At 37.2% G+C, this 14978-nt stretch overlaps 1 pseudogene; it reads left to right on the top strand.

Annotated features, from left to right (window-relative positions):
* LOC127434536 (dynein axonemal heavy chain 5-like) overlaps positions 1 to 14978 on the top strand; it is a 47653-nt pseudogene that overhangs the window by 15282 nt on the left and 17393 nt on the right.

The raw sequence follows: 14978 nt of genomic DNA, 5'->3' as shown, positions 1-14978 counted from the left end.
TGTGGAAGTATAAATTTCAGCCTCCAGCTTGTACATCATACATTTATATTGCAGTCATCAAAGTAGTCCCTCCTTTTCTTAAAAAATAAATAAATCTACAGTGTGGCACTTACAATGGAAGTGAAGTGGGCTAATCCATAAATGTTCAAATACTCACTGTTTAAAAAATATAGCCACAAGATAATAAACAATCTGTGTGTTAACATGATTTTAGTGTGATAAAATCAATCACTAACCTTTTCTGAATAAATTTATATCCAAATTTACTATGACGATGTAACCCATAAACATAAAACTCTAAAACGGCCATAAAAATGACAATATAAACAGTGTTACAGCTCACATAATACACAAGTTTTAACAGAAGAATTGATGTAAGTGCTTTTCACATGTCTACCTTTAAACCCTCCAAAAATTGTCCCCATTCACTTCAATTGTAAGTGCCTCACTACCATGTCGATTTTTGCAAGGGATGAGTCAACATTACTTTTTGTGGTAATAAACAAATGCCACAGATGCTGTTCTGGAACTTCTGGAACTTCCACAAGACTGAGTTGTTAAATTAGACATGCCCCCTCTTTCCAAATCACCGCCCTCCAAAGATAGCATTGAGACCTTCACAGAGCAGTAGACCGGCAGTGGGTCTTCTCACAGCTGTCAAACACAAGTCTAGAAGTCTAGATGTACATTTCATGCAAAGAGGAACTTGAATCCCCTTTCTGCTGACTTGAAAGCCAGGTGATACTGCCCCCATTGAGAACCTTTAGCCTAATACATCTGTATTCAATGTTTTAACTGTGTAATGTTAATGTAACAGAATGCTCTAAGTGTACAGAATTGAATTTTCAATCATTTTCCCACTTCGGAATTGCTATAATTAAAAAAATTTCACATCACAGAACGGTTATACCGGTCGACAGGAACTGCCAGAGAACTTGAACATTCAGTTCCGCATGGTTGCCATGTTGGTACCCTACCGAGCCATCATCATGTTCTCAGTCACAAATTTTACATCCTGTACAAACTCTGTGAGGAGCAGCTTTCCAAACAGGTGACCAGAATACATTATAAAGATAAACAATATTTGCTAACGTTCGATAATGTGGTTTTTATTTTTTATTTTTCTTTGTGGCTTTGATTTTGTTAATACTTTTTAGAATTTTGAATTACTGAAGAGGTCCATGATGACTTTGGCTTGAGGAAAATCTTGTCTATTTTGAGAACTCTTGGTGCTGTGAAGAGATCCAACCCAACTGAGCAAGAGCAGACTGTGGTTATGAGAGTGCTTTGTGACATGAACCTCTCCAAACTGGTGACTATTATAGATCCCAAACAGATCTGAAATATGACATGAGAATAAATGTCACATTTTTATCTCTGTTCACAACTCTTTCCCCATACAGGTGGATGAAGATGATCCTCTGTTCATGAGTCTGATTAATGATCTGTTTCCAGGCATCAATCTGGATAAAGCAGGTTAACCTGAGCTGGAAGCTGCAATCATCAGAAAAGCTGAAGAGGTGGGACTAATCGAACACCTGCCCTGGATTCTCAACTCCAAGTCTATAAGACTCAAAGATTGAGACATGGTTAGTAACATTTCATTTTATCATTCCTTCACCTTCATGTTGTTCCAAACCTGAATGTCTATCTTTCTTCAGTGGAACGCAAAAAGAGGTATTAGACAGAATGTTAGCCTCGGTCACCGTTCACTTTCATTTTATGGAAAATAAGATGCAATGAAAGTAAATGGTGACATGTTTTGGAACAATAAAGGTGAGTAAATGAGGACAGAATTTTATTTTTTAGTTTAGCAGTGTTCTAATCAGCTGAGAATATTCCTATTATAATCAAGCAAACAAACTGCTCTTGAAGAAATTATTCAAATTATTACCAAGCTACGTTCAACTAATAAGATGGACTAGACAATTGTGAGGCAAAGCACATACAGGTGTTGTCCATTGACTTAATATTTTCTCTTTGTGTAGGTATGATGACTCTTGGCCCCAGTGGAACAGGAAAGACCACATGCATCCACACTCTAATGAAAGCCATGACTGATTATGGAAATCCTCACAAAGATATGAGGATGAACCCCAAAGCCATCACTGCCTCCCAGATGTTCGGCACACTGGACGTGACCACAAATGACTGGACAGATGGAGTCTTCTCTACACTGTGGAGGAAAACTCAGAAGGCCAGAAAGGTAAGATGGTAAACCTCTTAATGAATCTTTATTTTTCAAAAATGTTATTGTTTCATTAATTTAATAATTACATTTTGTTAAAGGAATTTTGGGGGTTCAATACAAGTTAAGCTCAGCCAACAGCATTTGTGGCATAATACTGATTACCACAAAACATCATTTTGACTTGTCCCTTGTCTATTTAAAAACAAATATGCAAAAATCGAGGTTATAGTAAGGCACTTACAATGGAAGTGAATGGGGACAGTCCATGTACATAATACACACTATTTCAAATGTATAGCCACAAGACATAAAATTAAATGTGTTAACATTATTTTAGTGAGATAAAATAACCTAATCTGTTTAAAGTTTTATCCAATATTACAACTTTGTTGCCATGACAACATTACACCAGTAAACCGTGTTATCTGGTAAACGCCGTAATGCCATTAAATCACTGATTTTATCACACTTATACCATATCATGTTTATGAAACAATGGGTCTGTTCCATAACTTAATGAACTGCCTCGCAGTCTCCTGCCTACATAGCAGCCCTCTACGTTATGAGTAGACCGAGGCGCAAAAACCATATATGCAAGGTATGCAATGCATGCAATGCATAGGGGTGCCATGTAAAGGTGGTGCAATGGTGTCATCATCACTTTAGTTGAGCTCTGATATGCTATAATTATATTTACATTGCATTTAATGACGTCAACTCTGATTTTGTTTAAAAAAAAAAATTCCATGGACTGTTTTCACTGTTCTTCATTTTAAAGCATTGCAAAAGGCCAGTATAACATGCCTGATGGATGTCTGTTAGAAGATAAAAATGTTGCAAAACTTGACTCGCAACTGGTTTAAATAGAGGTGAAGTGAGAGGAACAACGTGATACTTTAATGAGCATATATACAGTATACATAGCATGCACACTTTTTGGGAAAAATAGTCAGTTTTCTGTGATATAATACATCCAATACTGAAAAGTATTGATAAAAAATTGTTTACTAAGTATATTTATAATCAAAATTTCTCTTCTTCGTCTGTCGTCATCTTGGATTTATTTTTTCACCAAGCTCATCACGGTGCATTATGGGATCACCTACCTGGGGAAGGATACATACGATATTACCATAGAATCTGGTCAAAACGAGATATCTTTGGAGGCAGCATAATTAAGATACCTACCTCTTGGAACAGCCTTTGTGTCGGCATGCATGCTTATGATGCCTTAAAATGTTGCCTCCTGAGGAAGCGTTTTGAAACAGTATTTTAATGATGATGGACCGGCCCCATTCACTTTCATTGTAAGAGCCTTACTGTAACTGCAATTATTTCTAAATAAGTGAGTAATCATCCGAATCTTGTTTTTATTGTATTTTTTAGTGACAATCAATTTCTGCCACAAATGCTGTTGATTGAACTTGCATCAAACCCAGAACAATCCTTTAACATGGGTTCAACTCTTTTTTTTTCTTTTTTTTTTTTTTATCCCCTTTTCTCCCAATTTGGAATACCCAATTCCCACTACTTAGTAGGTCTTTGTGGTGGCCGCGGTTACTCACCTCAATCCGGGTGGAGGAGGACAAGTCTCAGTTGCCTCCGCTTCTGAGACCATCAATCCGTGCATCTTATCACGTGGCTTGTTATGCATGACACCACGAATGCCCCATTGGGAGCAAGAATCACGATTAGGTTACCCCATGTGAATCTACCCTCCCGAGCAACCGGGCCAATTTGGTTGCTTAGGAGACCTGGCCGGGGTCACTCAGCACACCCTGGATTTGAACTCATGACTCCAGGGGTTGTAGTCAGTGTCAATACTCACTGAGCTACCCAGGCCCCCACATGGGTTCAACTCTAATTGCTGGAATCAGTGATGGAATATGACTTGTAAAATATAATCAATGTAATTAATTATTTTAATTGCACCTAGATTTTCAATTAGACTGACACAACTTGAAATGCATAGTATGTATGGCTGTTTTAAACACTGTACCACTTTAAATACCACTTAATAAACTGCTACACATGACATTCACTTGTACCTAAAAATATTGTACAGTTAAATTGCATTATGGTAAACTTTCCACAGGGTGAACACCTATGGATTGTTCTTGATGGCCCAGTTGACGCCATCTGGATCAAAAACCTCATCTCCATCCTAGATGACAACAAGAACCTTACCCTTGCTAACGGTGATCGTATATCAATGCCGCCAAATTGCCAGGTGGTGTTTGAGCCACACAACATCGAAAACGCATCTCCCGCCACTGTGTCTTGCAACGGAATGGTCTTCATGAGCTCTTCTGTTCTGGACTGGCAACCCATACTACAGGCCTGGCTGCAGAAGATTCCAGCAACACAAGCTGATGTGCTTCTGGCCTCTTTCAACTCTATATAACAGGTGACAGCTAGACATATGGGCAGTGTTTCAGACTTTGCAACAGTTTAATGGGATAATTCATCCAAAATATTTTACTCAGCCTCATTTTATTCCAAACCTGTATGACTTTCTTTCTTCTGTGGAACATAGAATGAGATTTTAGGCAGAATAATCTCAGTCACTTTCCATTTTCATTGTATGGAAAGAAATTGAGACTAACATTAAAAATAAAGAAAGTCATATGAGTTTGCTACGACATGAAAGTGAGTAAATGATGACAAGATTTGCATTTTGGGGTGAACTATCCCTGTAACTGACCCCCAGACCGTAAACACGAATATTGCACAGTTTAACTTCTCTGAAAAGTAATTACAAAATAATAAATCAAAGTAATGCATAACTGTTTAAGCCACATGTGCTGTTAAGTGGTTTATGGATATGAACAGCTCAATTGATTTTTTTTTTTTTTTTTTTTTTTTTTGAGAGAGTACATTGCCTAGGGGAAGGTCAGAGAGGATTTTTGTACACCGTACAAAGCTCTAACTAACTATTGACATATGATTTGATCCAATGGAACATATCTAACCTAAAAACATTTAAAACTAACTTTGCATTTTGAATTTACACACATTTTATGATCACATTTTCCTTTTCATTTTATTTACATGCTTATTTACTTGTGCTTCTTGCACATGCTAAACATCTATGTTTTCCACGGGATTTGATGAATTTTAGCTACACTGTGGTTTCCCCCAAAATGCAGCTGCTGGAATGCATGTAAATCAAGCAGACTGTTGGTCTACTACACGTAAACTGTGATGCTGTCATAATAATTTTCAGGCATCGTGTAATATACAGGAGACTGTGCATTATAGTGATTTTACAATAAACAATGGTAAAAAATAAATAAATAAAAATCACTGTAAGGCAACACCAATATTCAGTAAATATTTTCATTTATTCCAATTAACAGGTATAGTTATAGTTATAGTTCATTAGCATAACTTTTTACCTCTAGATATTGGATGGATATTGTACACCAGTGGTGGGCCATGCATTTAAAATCTACGCCTTCAGTGTGATTCATCCCATTAAGAAAACACAGTTTCACAGTGAATAAGGCACCCTATGCCTTTGGGCATCATACATTATGTTGCAACTAACTAGTAATACTAATTGACATTTTAAAAACACGTCCACGCACGAAAGCCAGAACTTGAAACGACACTTAATGCTCAAGCAAGCCTAATTTTAACTGTAGCATGACTGTTTTGTGATGTCTCCTGAACAGACATTCAAAAATCATAATTTTTCATATGAATCTACCAAGGAGGTCTATAATACCTGGAAAAATCTATCTATAATATATGCTATTTAAATGTTGCTTGCAATAAATGTTGTTTCATCAGGGTACACGGTTATGCTGCGTTCCATTCAAGTTGGATGTGGGATATTCCTACTTGATATCTCCGACTATAAATGCATTCCATTCCCCGATATTCGGAACTGCAACACTCCCGTTAGCTTAGCAGGGGTTTGACTCTCATTACAGATGTCTCTTAGCAACCCAACTGATAAACAATGCTGCAGCGCTAGCATTTGTGCTTCAGGTGTACAATTATCAAAAGAGATTATAATGTTTTATACACCTGTTTCTGCAGGCGTTTGTTAAACAAGCTTTAATATCATGTAATGTGGAAACAAACTCATTTATCGATATTACTTAATAAAGTGAATCTTTATCACTTACTTTGTATATCTCTCTGAGTGTCGACATGTTTGTGTGACATCGTGCCCCTGCATCTCGGCGAAATCGGAGTTGAGAATTTCTGCGCGAGCCTACAAGTTGTAATTCTGACTTTAAGATGCATTTCATTGCACTTTTCCTTGTAGGAATTTGTAAAATCTGACTTTTCGAGTTGAATGGAACGCAGCACTACTTTTCAAAACTTGATCAGACATTGAATTCTTAAGCAGCCTAATTTACACTTAGAAAACTTGATGTTGCTATAACAATGCAAAAAGCACTTACCAATTTACTTGAAGTGAAAATCAGTCCTCCTTTCCTGTTTAATAACCAATCACACTGTCATGCAGAACATCTCGTGTTTTTTAAATCCATAAGGATCTCTTTCTCAATGGCGATAGTGGCAGGAATGACAGTCGACTGGTCAGCAAGAACTCGTGCTCTTCGCTTTCAAGGTGATTGAGAATGATGAGGATGAAAACTATTTATTTATTTGGCATGTTAGGCCAGCAGAGAAGGCTTTGCTGGCCCTGAGAAATCGCCACTGTTGTACACATACTGTGTGGACTTAAAACATGAATACGGAATTCAATTGATTTGTGGTCACAGGTGTGCATATATCATTTTACAACAGATTTGTTGCTCATCAGAACTATTCATTTAATAAGTTCAAAGGGATAGTTCACCGAAAGATTAAAATCCTGTCATTATTTACTCATCCTCATGTTCACTTTCATTGTATGGGAAATATGCAATGGTGACTGAGGCTATCATTATCAAAAGTGAATGGTGACTGAGCCTATCAGTGCCTAACATTTTGCCTAACATTTCCTTTTGTTTTCCATGCAAGAAAAAAAGTAATATGGGTAACAACATGAGAGTGAGTAATCATGAGAGTGACCTTTTAGGTGAACTATCCCTTGAAGTTTTAAGTCTTCGACAAAATGGAAATTGTTCAACAGTAATAATGTCTTTAGGTGCAACAGAAAGCTCCCTGCTCTTTATTTCTTTTACATGCTGAAATTAAAGGACCTGTTGCCAACTATTGAGGAGAAACACCTAAAAGTGGCTCACATCAACCATTTCTTCATGTTTGTTGTCATGTGGTCTGTTGGTGCATTGCTGGAACTGGATGATAGATCCAAGATGGAAGTATTCCTTAAAAAGCACTCTGCCAGTCTGGACCTGCCCAGCACACAGGGGGAACAGACTATTTTTGAGTTTATGGTCAATGAGACTGAAGAATGGGACCTCTGGTCCAAAAGGGTAAAACCATGTTATTGTCGATGACAAATATTAATTAGTGTTTTGTGTATTGTGCATGGATCATGCTTTATATATTTTGATTGTGATGTCATCATCAGGTGCCAGAGTATCACTATCCTAAAGACATGGTTCCTGATTATGCCTACAATCTTGTACCGAATGTCGACAATATACGAACTGACTTCCTGATGCAAACCATAATGAAACAAGACAAAGCTGTCCTGCTGATTGGTGAACAGGAAACAGCCAAGACTGTCATGATCAAGGTGTGTTTCTTTTCTAAATAATCCATATTTTTATTATTTTTATCAGCAGAGTGAGAGGCCGGTCACACCAAACACATTTTTTGCATTCATCTGCACTCTGTTTCAGTTGTTTTCTATGTAAACATAGAAAAACATCTTGCTGTTTTTCAGCATCTCGCGAATGAGCGCCACAATTTTTAGACACAGGCATTTTCTGTTTGTTGTGCTACGTCAAGCTTTTTTAGCATAACGAGTTTGGTATGACCGGCCCCTTTATTCATCTGCCTCTATGATTCATTCCCTTCGCTCTGAGTATTGACCAAAAATGTTAAACAAATCAAATCTATTTGATACTTTAGCTTCTTCTAAGTTGCCACCCTTTGTCTAGGTTACAGTTCTACACACTCTGGTCATTCTCTCAAAATCTCTCTACTCAAAATCCTTAAATGCATGGGAATTTCACCAAACACTCTTACACATTTGGGTGTTTAGAGACCCGGCACGTATACCTATCACACATGGATCTACAGAATGCCCAGGTAGTATAACATTTTCAAAGCATTTTCAAGACAATTAGAAAATAATAGAATAGAATATAATCTGGTATACAGTATGTTGATGTTTTATTTTTTATATATCAGAGAGACGATGCAACAAATATAGAACAGGATTCTTTGCTTTCACAATAAAATTTTATGAGATGCAACTGGCTGTTAAACACATATTGAACTACACATATCACATAAGCTACACTTAAAGCAATAGTTCACCCAAAAATGAAAATTCTCATCATTTACTTACCCTCATGCCATCCCATATGTGTACGACTTTCTTTAATCTGCTGAACACAAATTAATATTTTTAGAAGAATATTTCAGCTCTGGAGGTCCATACAATGCAAGTGAATGGGTGCCAAAATTTTGAAGCTCCAAAATCCACATAAGGGCAACATAAAAATAATCCATACGACTCCAGTGGTTAAATCCATGTCTTCTGAAGCAATGTGTTAGGTGTGGGTGAGAAACAGATCAATATTAAAGTCTTTTTTTTTTACTATAAATTCTCCTCCCTGCTCAGCCCATCTCCACTTCAGTTTCACTTTCCCATTCTTCTTCTTCTGTTTTTTGGTGATTCACAGTCTTAATGCATATCAACCCCTACTGGGCAGAGAGGAGAATTTATGATAAAAATGACCTAAATACTGATCTGTTTCTCACCCACACCTATCATATAGGCCACGTTCACACAGCAGCAAAATATGGTTGTCAGACCTGTTTTGAGTGCTTAATATGGTTACGTTCACACACAGGATGGTTATTTACGGGTGTGACAACCATATTCTATAACTGAACTGAGACCCGCAAATTTTCAGGTCTCACAACCGCATTCTTAGCAAACCTATGCTGTATGAACGGAACTGTAATGGACAACTGGTTGTTAGCTATGTCATGTACAGTAAGAGACACGCAGCACTGTACATGCGTGTGTCTCATGTGTTTCATGTGGGGTTTCATTAACTCACAGGAGATGGAGAAATGAGCTGTGTGTCATCCGAAGATTCAGCCGCTGTTTTCCACCAGCTGCTTGCCGACACGCAACACAAAAGCTGGGCTCTGCACACAGTTAAAAAGCTTTCAAAGCCGCTGTCGGTTAATTATGATCTGATGGATGAACTCGCGCCTCGATTGGGCTCATTTAATAACGCGGCGGCAATTGTGTAAGACATGCTGGTGTTATGGATGTCGCCATCTTTTAGTCACTATCACTATGGTTACAGCTGTTAGAATATGGTTGTGACTTTGGTTGTTCGTTCATACAGACAGCATTCAAACTGCTATTGTAGTTAGCAGTTGTATGTTGTTGTATGAACAGGACATTTCAAGACTCACACCTGTAAGTAAATATGGTTGTCAATCCCAAACTATGACTGTGTGAACGTAGCAATAGTATCTGAACACATGGATTGAACCACTGGAGTCATATGGATTGCTTTTATGCTCCCTTTATGTGGATTTTTGAGCTTCAAAATGTTGGCACCCATTCACTTTCATTGAAATATTGGAAGTACTGGAAGCTGAAATATTCTTTTAAAAATCTTAATTTGTGTTCTGCATAAGAAAGAAAGTCATACAAATCTGGGATGCCTGGAGGGTGAGTAAATCATGAGAGAATTTTCATTTTTGGGTGAACTATCCCTTTAAGTATGTTTTCAGGCACTTATTGAGTCTAAATAGATGCACAACTTACATAATTTCAGTAGTAAACCCAAATGACAATAGTCATATCATACTGTTGATGTGCTGAACTTGCTATAGTTTACTTCCATGTTGTTTCTTCATCAAATAGCAATGTCAAATGTAAATCAAGTCAGTCACTGAAACAACAGCGCCACCTTGAGTAAGAAATAACATGTATTGGATTCACTCATATGGGATACTGATAATTCACCATTGTTGCACAGAAAATCAACATGATATTTTGTATATGATATGTAGTATTTATTTGTATGAATAAAGTACTAATTTCTCTTGTAATAAACAAATAAATAGACATCCTGTGATAGTAAACTTATATATTAATGAAATAATCAAAATATAATTTTTGGAAGTGCAAAAAATAAATAAATAAAAATAAAAATAAAAATACTCTTACATACCTAGGGTCTCTAATACACTTTTATACTTAAACTATTATGATTATTATTATTATTATTATTATTAAGGCATTTGGTGTTTGTGTGTGTGTGTGTGTGTGTGTGTGTGTGTGTGTGTGTGTGTGTGTGTGTGTGTGTGTGTTACACTATTTATAAGAGACAGATTGAGGAATACTAAAGAGGTGTGGGCACAACTCCAAAAAATGGATGAGGTACAGGGTGTGGAATGGTCCCGGGTCACTAAAGACCCAAGGTATGCATTTAAGGGTTAATGAAGTGCATCCTGGGATGATTTTTAAACCATTTATATAATACTGAAGAAGTTCCCATGTATGCTGGACACTTTGGCTGCTTTTCCTTCACTATCCACTCTAACTCAAACATAAAAATAAAAATGCATATACTGTATATATACTGTATACGTATATATGACAAAACAAAACTCATGCAATAAAGCATAAGCCTTTAGATCAAAAGGTGTCCAAACATTTGACTGATAGTGTAAATTTAAGTCAATTTGAAATTAAACTGTACTCAATTGAAAAATAAAAACATATTCAGTGTAGAGTTACCTGCAATTGTTACCTTGAGGTTCTATTTTTTACTTTAACTGTTAAAAATGACTTTCATTGGTGTAACATAATGCAGTCAGTTTGCTTCAGTCATATTAAATCATATTTTTGACTTATATAAAACCAGTTAATTTATGTTATCACATGAAACATATTTTTAGGTTGCTGTGTATGTTTTTGTGAGTGTATGTTCTGTGTATTTATTGTGTATATTTATTAAAGAGAAAGCCATCTTGGTGATGGGTGAATCATGTATCAGAACCTCTCTGCAGGGCTACACCAGCAAGAAACACATTTAAGCAAAAGCCTGAACTTCTTGCCACCCTGCCTGGCATGTTCCAGCAGACCATTGAGAGTTACATAGACAAATGCATAGGCACCACCTATGGACCTCCTGCAGGGAAGAAGATGACCATCTTCATTGATGACATCAACATGCCAGTTATCAATAAGCGGGCCGATCAGGTCAGGGGTCACATGTTGTTGTTTTGGTCAAGATCAAACAGTTTCTATTGAAAGCCCTAAATAAACATATTTTGGCCTAAAAGTATTTGGACATTTAAGCCACACTTTAAAATGTATGAATATCATTGCATTACCATATCAACCAATATCAAACAAAGAGCCATTTCTTTTAAAGCACAATCACACTTTTCAAGTAGAATATTTCACAAAAAGAAGTTTGTTTGCTATTGCTAAACTTTTAAACAGAACAAATGATTAATAGTAGAATAGTATTTTGAATAATGTGTTGAAAATGATGTACATATGAAATGAAGACTCTAGTCATATCAGTCTTAGAGAAAAAGTTGCTTTATTCTACATATGGTGCTATGAGCATCAACATGTAGCGATCATAAGAATAGCCGAATATCACTTGCTTGATCTCATTAATCCTTTGTAATTGGGCGCTTTCACTTGTGAAATAAATGTTTCATGCCTGACTGAGATTGGCTCAATTTTTAAATGACTTTGGTATTCAGAACTTCTGTTTTTACATGATTCTTTATCTATGAGTGCACCTTTAATGATGAGAGCAAAAATGTCCTCTTCTGACTGAGGTAATATCAACCCTAAACAAGCTATCTTTTTTCGTTCGCCTTAACAGAGTCTCCTTGCTTTTGTTTTTATTCATCTCTCAGATCATCAACAAGATTGTTCATCAGCTGATGGAGCAGGGAGGCTTCTACAGCCTAGAGCTGCCCGGTGAATTCACCAGTATTGTTGACCTACAACTGGTGGTTGCTATGATCCACCCCGGTGGTGGCCGCAGTGACATCCCACAGCATCTCAAATGTCAGTTCAGTGTGTTTAACTGCACTCTACCCTCCAACTCCTCCATAGATAAGATCTTGCACACACTGGCCAGTGGATATTTCTGCCCGGAAAGAGGCTTCTCAGAGGAGGTGTTCTCACTGGCTGCTGCCCTGATGCCCACGGCAAGAAGAGTGTGGCAGGCAGTCAAAGCCAAATAATCAAAAAAGTCAATATTGAAGTGTAAGGGGCTGTTTAACTCAAACACGTTTTTGCCTCTGTCTGCGTTGTTTTCAAATGTTTTATATATGTATATATATATATACAAGCATTAGACGGACATCTTTGACTGTTGTGATGTATCTCATCATTTTTTTTTTCAGCATCTCACGCAGGAGTGCTGCATCTTTAAAAGATGTTGTCAAATTAGAAGAAAGTTAAAAGATGTTGTCTCTAGCTGCTTCCTGTTGTAGCCTATGTGCAGCTTTATATGTATCCTCTGTGAGTTTTTTTTTTGTTGTTGTTTGTTTAAGGGTTGAACACCATATGGCACATATCTGTATCTGTATCCCCCCTGCCCCCCCATCAAAAGTACATTAGGGTGCATAACAGAATTATAGCCGTTGTGTTTAAACTTTATAACACTACAAAAGTTTTGTTAACACTGTTTTACACTATTATTAGTGCTAAGTTTTATTAATATAGGACATGTACATATTTGGCAAAAAGAATCAGTATGTACAAATGATTGGAGAATGCCTCCCTCTTGTGGTCAGTGTGCAACAAAGTGAGCTGTTATTTAAAGCGCTTGGCTTTGGATAAACTCCTTATCACCCTTTATGTGTTTATTTTGCCATAATGACTGGCTTTGCTGTACATTATCCCTTACATACATTTCAATAGAGCAGAGAGTCGTGTAAGAAAAAAGTAACAGCAAAATATGATGAAATATCAATGTTATGTTAATATTTTTGTCCTCAGATTCTGCCTTCCCCGGCAAAGTTCCACTATATTTTTAACCTACGTGACCTGAGCAGGATATGGCAGGGCATTCTAACTGTGGAAGCAGAAGTGTGTTCAACACCTCAACTGCTGGCCTCTCTGTTCTGCCATGAGTGCTCAAGGGTCATCGCAGTCCGCTACATCGATCAGAAGGACAGAGACATATTCAGTGCCATTTTGGAGAAGGTGACTCAACTTAATCCTAAAGAAATAGTTCACCAAAAAATAAAATCACTCACCCTCACTCGTTTGTCATTCCAAGCTGTATGCATTTAATTCTATCATGGAACATAAAAAGCAGAATGTTAAGAATTGACCATCTCAGTCACCATTCACTTTCAGTGAATTGATGACTGAGGGTGACATTCTGCCTAAAAACTCCTTTTGTTCTCCATGGAAGAATAAAGAGAGACTGGTTGAGAACATCATTAGGGTGAATAAATGATGTATGTATAATATATAATGTATACTGTTTTTCATACAAATAATAGAGAAAATAAAGGAATATCATATACTATCTATTGAATTATGCTGATATTACTTTTATCAGGTTTTTAAGAGATATTTTAGATTACAGATATTTTAGATACAGTTGTGCTCAAAAGTTTGCATACCCTGGCATAAATTGTGAAATTTTGGCATTGATTTTGAAAATATGACTGATCATGCAAAAAGATCATGTATTTTATTTAAGGATAGTGATCATATAAAGCCATTTATTATCACATAGTTGTTTGGCTCCTTTTTAAATAATAATGGTAACAGAAATCACCCAAATGGCCCTGATCAAAAGTTTATATACCCTTGAATGTTTGGCCTTGTTACAGACACAAGGTGACACACACAGGTTTAAATGGCAATTAAAGGTTAATTTCCCACACCTGTGGCTTTTTAAATTGCAATTAGTATCTGTGTATAAATAGTCAATGAGTTTGTTAGCTTTCACGTGGATGCACTGAGCAGGCTAGATACTGAGCCATGGGGAGCAGAAAAGAACTGTCAAAAGACCTGCGTAACAAGGTAATGGAACTTTATAAAGATGGGAAAGGATATAAAAATATATCCAAAGCCTTGAAAATGCCAGTCAGTACTGTTCAATCACTTATTAAGAAGTGGAAAATTCGGCGATCTCTTCATACCAAGCCAAGGTCAGGTAGACCAAGAAAGATTTCAGCCACAACTGCCAGAAGAATTGTTCGGGATACAAAGAAAAACCCACAGGTAACCTCAGGAGAAATACAGGCTGCTCTGGAAAAAGATGGTGTGGTTGTTTCAAGGAGCACAATACTTGTCTGACAAATTGTTTCATAAGCCCAATTTGATGTGCAGTGGTGGCATCAGCACCTTCCGGGGGTCCACCAGTGGCTCCCACTTGATGTTGTTCCTCCCTACATAGAACTCGGTCTGCTGTGGCCAGTCCCGCCTGTGGTAGTGCGCTTTGGTGTCCCTGCTGTCCCAAAGGCAAAGATAGCAGGGAAACTTGGTAAAACCGCCTTGGAGTCCCATCAGGAATGCCACCATTTTGAAGTTTCCTATGACCTCCCAGCCATACTCATCATACATCAAGGCATCCAGCAAGGTTTTGATGCTGTTGTAATCCTCTTTAAGGTGCACTGCGTGAGCCAGGGGAAGATATGGGTACTTGTTACCATTATGGACCAG

Source organism: Myxocyprinus asiaticus, chromosome 44 (assembly GCF_019703515.2).
Source record: "Myxocyprinus asiaticus isolate MX2 ecotype Aquarium Trade chromosome 44, UBuf_Myxa_2, whole genome shotgun sequence".
Lineage (NCBI taxonomy): Eukaryota > Metazoa > Chordata > Actinopteri > Cypriniformes > Catostomidae > Myxocyprinus > Myxocyprinus asiaticus.
Note: the sequence above shows the minus strand (reverse complement) of the source record. Positions and strands in the feature narration are given on the sequence as shown.